The sequence below is a fragment of the Leopardus geoffroyi genome, chromosome A2, assembly GCF_018350155.1.
Source record: "Leopardus geoffroyi isolate Oge1 chromosome A2, O.geoffroyi_Oge1_pat1.0, whole genome shotgun sequence".
Taxonomy (NCBI): Eukaryota; Metazoa; Chordata; class Mammalia; order Carnivora; family Felidae; genus Leopardus; species Leopardus geoffroyi.
Genome location: NC_059331.1, coordinates 92,833,718 through 92,841,888, shown reverse-complemented (window position 1 = coordinate 92,841,888; position 8,171 = coordinate 92,833,718).

Genomic DNA, 8,171 nt, shown 5'->3' with positions numbered 1-8,171 from the left:
GCAAGTCAGTTGGCTTTAAATTCTTTGCTTTCAACAAAATTGATGTAATACCCAATAAAATCAATAACATATTATTGAAAATAATTTTTGTGACTTTTGGCATATTTATATAAAAGCTTCAGACAAATTGAGTAATATTAACACTCCCATCCCATCCACTTAAAAATGTGAAAAGGATTTTACATTCATAAAAACAAAACCTAACAGATTTGATTGAACTCTGATTCTCTAACAATTCTAATTATTCATCCATAGATAGAAGAGAAAGTTTAATCTCTCTCATTTAGAAATGTAAGACTGATCAATTTTGTCATATTTAATAATTATTTATCAGCCTCTTAACATGTCTATATTGTTCTGACCATATGAGACCTAATAAAAATTGCATTGGCAAATTAATTATGAAGATATGTCTTAGTAATTAGACATAATTCTTTTCATAAGAAATTTAAAAAATTAATTTTGAATTATATACCCATATTTATTGTAGGGAATTATAATAAGGTGATCAATAAAAGATACTAAAAATAGAATATTACATTAAGATAAAATGTTATGAAAGTTATATAGCAAAACTCAGAGATCTAGGATAAAAAAGTATTATATAGAATTCCTAAACATAAAAAGAATGAGTACTTTTTAAAAAGTAAATGATTGTAGGGGTGCCTAGGTGGCTCAGTCAGTTGGGCAGCCGACACTGGCTCGGGCCATGATCTCATGGTTCATGGGTTTGAGCCCTACGTCAGGCTCTGTGCTGGTAGCTCAGAGCCTGGAGCCTGCTTCAGATTCTGTGCCTCCTTCTCTGTCCCTCCCCTGCTAATGCTCTGTCTGTCTGTCTCTCTCTCAAAAATAAACATTAAAAAAATGAATAAAAAAATAAATTATTGTGAGCATGAAATCACTGTGATATTTAGGTTCAATCGGACATTTTTAAGAGAATTATCTAGATGTTAATTTTTAATGAAAATAGTTGCAGTCTGTCAAATTGCATCTTTATGACTAGTTAAAATTTTGATTAAAAATTTTAGCTATCAACTTAGACGTGCATATTGGAGAGCATATTTTTTTACAATGTATTAAAGACAATATGAGCAAAGAAGTTTGAAGGCATTACCACAGAGCAGGGGCTTTGGATTTGGTCATTCCTGGGATGTAATAATTTCTTGTACTACTTTCTAACCAGAGCATATTTCATCAGCAATAAATTAGGATTAATTCCTCTTTCAAGATTGCTGAGAATAAATAAAATAATGTCTATAACTGATCTACCCTGTACTTAGTACCCGTACCTCCCTCATATCTTCCACTACAGGGAACATGGTGCCTAACCTAGTAAAAGTGTTGACTTAATTTCAAAAAAAAAAAATCAACTTTAACCATAACAATACCCAGAGAAAAAGCTTCTTGTGATGACAAGGGGAACCAGGTCTCTGACCAACATCCCAAGACATGGATGCCATTAAAACAGACTGCTTTTCTGTTTTTTTTTTTTTTTTTATGTTCATTTTTGAGAGAGAGACAGACAGACAGAGCGTGAGTGGCAGAGGGAAAGAGAGAGAGGGAGACACAGAATGCAGAGCAAGCTCCAGGCTCTGGGATGTCAGCACAGAGCCGGATGCGGGGCTCAAAGTCACGAACCGCGAGATCCTGACCTGAGATCAACCAACTGAGCCACCCAAGCGCCCCTTGCTTTTCTTTTAATTAGGATTATGTGCCATGTAGATGAATTCAAATATTATAAGGAGAATTTCTGAACTTTACACATGCTTGTTATTAAATTATAAAAAGTAATATTTTACAAGAAAAGGCATACAGATGTTTTCTTCAGGAAATACTAGACTTACCCTTAAAAAAGGTCCATCAAAAAAAAAACACTCCTCCCTTGAAATTAGCATATTCTATTATAGCTAGTAGAGATTTCAATACAGAATATCTTTTTTAATTTTTTTTAACGTTTTACTTATTTTTGAGACAGGGAGAGACAGAACATGAACAGGGGAGGGTCAGAGAGAGGGAGACACAGAATCTGAAACAGGCTCCAGGCTCTGAGCTGTCAGCACAGAGCCCGACGGGGGGCTCGAACTCACGGACCGAGAGATCATGACCTGAGCCAAAGTCGGCCACTTAACCGACTGAGCCACCCAGGTGCCCCTCAATACAGAATATTTTTGTGCCTGTCTAATGGAGAACTCAAAATTATCTGTGTATCTTTTTATTTCGTAAACTGTAAGGCTGGGGTTTGTCTGAAGAATACAGTGTATCAGTGATCTTTAAATAGATGTGAGTAAGCAAGAGATTGCAAATTTATCAGAAACATGGATAAAATTTAAAATTAAGGGTTTCAGTCGGTCCTCAAACCCATGAACTGCAGTGAGAGGCAGACCAGGCTTCTTTGGACCTCATACCCCATGTTAGGAAGAACCCTGAGGAATGAATTAATAGAAGTCAAATCTGTGGAAAAAAGGACCAAAATCAAATACATACACTGGCAGATTTATCCAACAGTGATTTTGGTCATAACAATCAACTACAATTTATTAGCTTCCATAAATTAAGGCCCTTTGTGAATTAATCAATCTAAAACTTAACCTCTAGAAAATGGTTCATAGATTAGATTTCTGATTCATTATGACAGATGAATGCCTGGGTTTATTTTTGATTTTCATAGAATCCTTAAATATTCCTGGTTAAATAAACTCTTGGCAAATAGGAATGACAGATTCCTAAGTACAATTGTGGCTTAAGCAGATACAAGGCAAGAGAAAACTATCCCCACACCTACCTCCACACAAATAGGACTTCAATAAAAAATAATTTTCACCATCCTTCTAAAGTTTTTTCTTTTTATGTAGACAAGTAAAATTGGACTGGAACTATGGAGTTACATATTCAGAAACAAATATATATTTATTTGATAAATCAAATTATGATTCAATCTTAGTAAGGCGATGTATACTATGCTTATGTCTAACTTTATTTAATCATCTTTATTCATGCATACATCTCTTTATTATCTTTTGTCTTTAGGATTTTTATAAGAAATAACTGCTTATGCAAAAATGTAAATTTGGTGCCTGGGTGTCTCAGTGAGTTAAGCATCCAACTTCAGCTCAAGTCATGATCTCACAGTTCATGGGTTCAAGCTCCGCATCAGGTTCTGTACTGACAGTGCAGAGGTCTGGAGCCTGCTCCCGATTCTGTGTCTCCCTCTACCTCTCTGCCCCTCCCTGACTTACGCTCTATCCCTGTCTTTCAAAAATGAGTAAACGTCAAAAATTTTTTTAATGTAAACTTTTGAAAGCAGTCACCTAAAACTAAATACTGGCCATCAAAAGAGTCAAGTGAACCATTCAGCACAAGCAAAAGGTTTATGCCCAAAGGTTTTACAACATTCATTTATATGAAAATAAGTAAAACATATTTTAGCATATATATTCAGAATTGATTTTATGCACATTATGTATTCTAATTATAACATTCTAATTTATAAACAATACATACTATGGTTCTGACAGTGAAACTGTGATGAAACACAGAGTACAAATTTTAATTACATACAGTTCTAATACAGTGAGCACTGCAGCATTTCTGTCATCTTTGAAATGGTAACAGAATGAAAAAAAAGTTTTTGAAATATGAGCATGAAGGTAATGAGATCAATAAATGTCAGCTAGAAAAAGTAATCACAACTCCTGAGACTCACTGACCTTTCTACAAATTCCAGAAATAATAGAGTAGCTTGGGATGAGGAATTCTTTAACAATGAGAAACTGATACAATTATAAGAAGAAAGGGAAGCATAGATTGCCTTATGACAGCAAAAACATTGCCTATAAAGGTAATTTTGACACAATAATTTATTCCCTTGATTTTTCTGCTAAGGTCACCACCAACATTGATCACAAATCTTTGGTCTTTACAGAGACAAAATTCCCATTGAAGCCTTGTGAATACTGATATACCTGCTTCATAAACTTTTAGTTTGCTTTGTCATATTTAGCATCCTAATAGAGGGTAATCGTGCAGTTAGTTAATTTAAATGCCCAAAGTGAAAAGCATTCTATATTGGAAGTTGTAAAATCACTCTATCAGTATCTGAATATAATCTGGAAAAATCCAATTTTGGAAAGTGTTTGAAGGAGTCTTTGGAAAGATTTAATCATCATTAAATATTCAGCATTTGAATATAAAATGAAATGACACTGTAAAACTCCAAACTATGATATTAAAATATTTTTTAAAGTCCACAAAATTTTAGAACATACTGTAAAATAAGGCTTCTGGAATGGCTAAGTTTCTACAGAACCAGAAGGGATGAGAAAGGAGTAAGTTTTCATTTATTATGGCTTTTATTCTGAGTGCAGACTGGAATTGGCACCATAAAAGTGGCTAAAATTTCAAGGGAAAACCCACAGTCGTTCTACACCAAAAAATGAGAAAAAAAAAAAGTTCAGGGAAAACACAGGTATTTAAAAGTGAAGGTAAAATCGGGGCGCCTGGGTGGCGCAGTCGGTTAAGCATCCGACTTCAGCCAGGTCACGATCTCGCGGTCCGTGAGTTCGAGCCCCGCGTCAGGCTCTGGGCTGATGGCTCAGAGCCTGGAGGCTGTTTCCGATTCTGTGTCTCCCACTCTCTCTGCGCCTCCCCCGTTCATGCTCTGTCTCTCTCTGTCCCAAAAATAAATAAACGTTGAAAAAAAAAATTAAAAAAAAAAAAAGTGAAGGTAAAATCAAGGAAATTAAAAAACCAGAAATATAAACCACAGATTCTGCTCAAATACCTCATCCATATGTTTGGCTGACCCTGAACTATACATGCGCTGGGAAAAGTCAAAGTAGCATGTCTAAATATAAAAAAAAACAAAACAAAACAAAAAAAACCCTGAGATTTAAATATCCAGCCAGGAGGCAGAGTTTTCAATTTGACTCCAACCAAATTACCTACTGAAAGAAGTCATCAACACACTTCTTAGAAATATAACAAAATCCAGAGACTCCACAACCTGAAATTCAGGATGCTCAGGACATGATTATAAACTACTTGACTCATAAAGAATCAGGAATCTTAAAAAAAAAAAAAAATCATCTGAAACCCAATCAAAAAAAGAAACAGGTCTTGAAATTATCAGAAAAGAAATTCTAAATAACTGTTATAATTAAACTCAATAAAAATATGATCACAATGAGAAAAAGAAAGCAATTCTTGGAGATGAAATAAAAAGCTATAAAAGAGAACTGAATGTGACAGGATTCTGAGAAGATATTAAGTAGAATCTGTCTTCCCAACGAGGTAACACTTATACTGGCAGAATCTGTCTAACATAACTATTTAGGAACTCTAGAGGCTACTGAAGGTTGCAACTTTCAAAGGAAGGCTTGAATATTAAATTACAGTTAATTTCGGGGCACCTGGGTGGCTCAGTCAGTTAAGCGGCCGACTTTGGCTCAGGTCATGATCTCGTAGTCCGTGAGTTTGAGCCCCGCGTCGGGCTCTGTGCTGACAGCTCAGAGCCTGGAGCCTGTTTCAGATTCTGTGTCTCCCTCTCTCTGACCCTACCCTGTTCATGTTCTGTCTCTCTCTGTCTCAAAAATAAATAAATGTTAAAAAAATTTTTTAAATAAATAAATAAATAAATAAATAAATAAATTACAGTTAATTTCAGTTGTTATCACAATAGCAGGTACCCATTCCTCTCCTCCAGCCCTATGGCAGGTACACATGTTCCTAAAACAGCCAGTACGTAGCTTGTAGGACCCACAGTGAGCACATGTATGGGATCCTTAATAAGTTTATCACCAAATTTCTCATCAGAAACTTTGGAGGCCAGAAGGCAGTGGGCAGATATAATCAAACTGCTAAAAGAAAAAAGCTGTCCACCAAGAATCCGATATCCAGCAAAACTATCCTTCAAGAGTGAGGGTGAAATTAAGACATCCCCAGATAAACAAAAGCTGAGGAAATCCATGACCAAATATCTGACCTGCAAGAAATACTCAAGGAAGCCCTGCAGGGTGAAATGAAAGGACACCAGACAGTCACTCAAAGCTACATGAAAAAATAAAGATCTCAATAAAAGTAAATAGGGGAGGGGGCACCTGGATGGCTCAGTTGGTTAATTGTCTGACTCTTAATTTTCGCTCAGATATGATCTCACGATCATGAGATAAAGCCCTGTGTTGGGCTCTGCACTGACATTGTGGAGCTTCTTGGGATTCTCTCTCTCCCTGTCTCTCTCCCCCTTCCCCATTCTCTCTCTGTCTCCCTCAAAATAAGTAAATACATTTTTAAAAAAGTAAATATCTTCTCCCATTCTCTCAGTTGCCTTTTAGTTTTGCTGATTGTTTCCTTCTCTGTGAGGAAGGTTTTTATCTTCACGAGGTTCCAATAGTTCATTTTGTTTTTGTTTCCCTTGCTTCTGGAGACATGTCTAGTAAGAAGTTTCTGTGGCCGAGGCTAAAGAGGTTGTTGCCTGTTTTCTCCTCGAGTATTTTGATGGCCTCCTGTCTTACATTTAGGTCTTTCATCAGTTTTGAGGGCTTCTTTGTGTATCATGTAAAAAAAAGTGGTCCAGGTTCATTCTTTTGCATGTCGCTGTCAGTTTTCCCAGCACCATTTCCTGAAGAGACTGTCTTTTTCCCATTGAATATTCTTTTCTGCTTTGACAAAGATTAGTTGGCCATACATTTGTGGGTCCATTTCTGAGTTCTCTATTCTGTTCCATTGATATATGTTTCTTTTTGTGCCAATACCATATTGTCTTGATGTTACAGCTTTGCAACACAGCTTAAAATATGGAATTGTGATGCCTCCTGCTTTGGTTTTCTTTTTCAAAATTGCTTTGGCTATTCAGGGTCTTTTATGGTTCCATACAAATTTTAGAATTGTTTGTTCTATCTCTGTGAAGAATGTCTGAGTTATTTTGATAGGGATTGATTTGAATGTACAGATTGCTTTGGGTAGTATGGACATTTTAACATTATTTGTTCTTCCAATCCATAAGCATGGAATTTTTTTTCCCATTTTTTTTTGTGTCTTCTTCAATTTCTTTCATAAGCTTTCTATAGTTCTCAGTATACATATCTTTTATCTCTTTGGTTAGGTATATTCCTAGGTATTTTATGGTTTAGCATATTCACAAATGACATATCAGAAAAGGATGAGTATCCAAAATCTATAAAGAATTTATCAAACTCAACACCAAAACACAAATAATCCAGTGAAGAAATGAGCAAAAGACATGAAGAGACACTTTTCCAGAAAAGACATTCAGATGGCTGAAGACACATGAAAAGATGCTCAACATCACTCATCATCAGGGTAATACAAATCAAAACTCCTGTCAGAATGGCTAAGATGAACAACTCAGGAAATGACAGATGTTGGCAAGGATGTAGAGAAAGTGGAATCCTTTTGCAGAGTTAGTGGGAATGCAAACTGGTGCAGGAACTCTGGAAAACAGTATGGAATTTCCTCAAAAAATTAAAAATAGAACTACCTTGACCAGCAATTGCACTACTAGGTATTTATCCAAAGGATACAAAAATGCTGAATCAAAGGGGCACATGCACCCCAATGTTTATAGCAGCCCTATCAACAATAGCCGAAGTATGGAAAGAGCCCAGTGTCCATCGACTGATGAATGGATAAAGAAGATAGGGTATATGCACAATGGAATATTACTCAGTGATCAAAAAAATGAAATCATACCAGTTGCAACAACATGGATGGAACTAGAGTATATTATGCTACGCAAAGTAAGTCAATCAGAGAAAGACAAATACCATTCGATCTCACTCATGTGGAATTTAAGAAAGAAAACAGATGAACATATGGGAAGGGAAGGAAAAATAAGATGGCAACAGTTAGTGAGGCAAACTATAAGAGACTCTTAATACAGAGAAGAAACTAAGGGTTGTTGGAGGGGAGGTGGGTGAGGGGATGGGCTGAATGAATGATGGGTACTAAAGAGGACACTTGTTGGGATGAGCATTGGGTATTATATGTAAGTGACTAAATTCTAAACCATTATTACACTATGTGTTAACTTTGATTTAAATAAAATATTTTTAAAAGTAAATGAGCGAGCAATTATAAAAGCTAGTATTATTATAACAATGTTTTGTAGTTCTACTTTTTTCCTACATTATTTAAGAGAGTAAAATATATTGTAT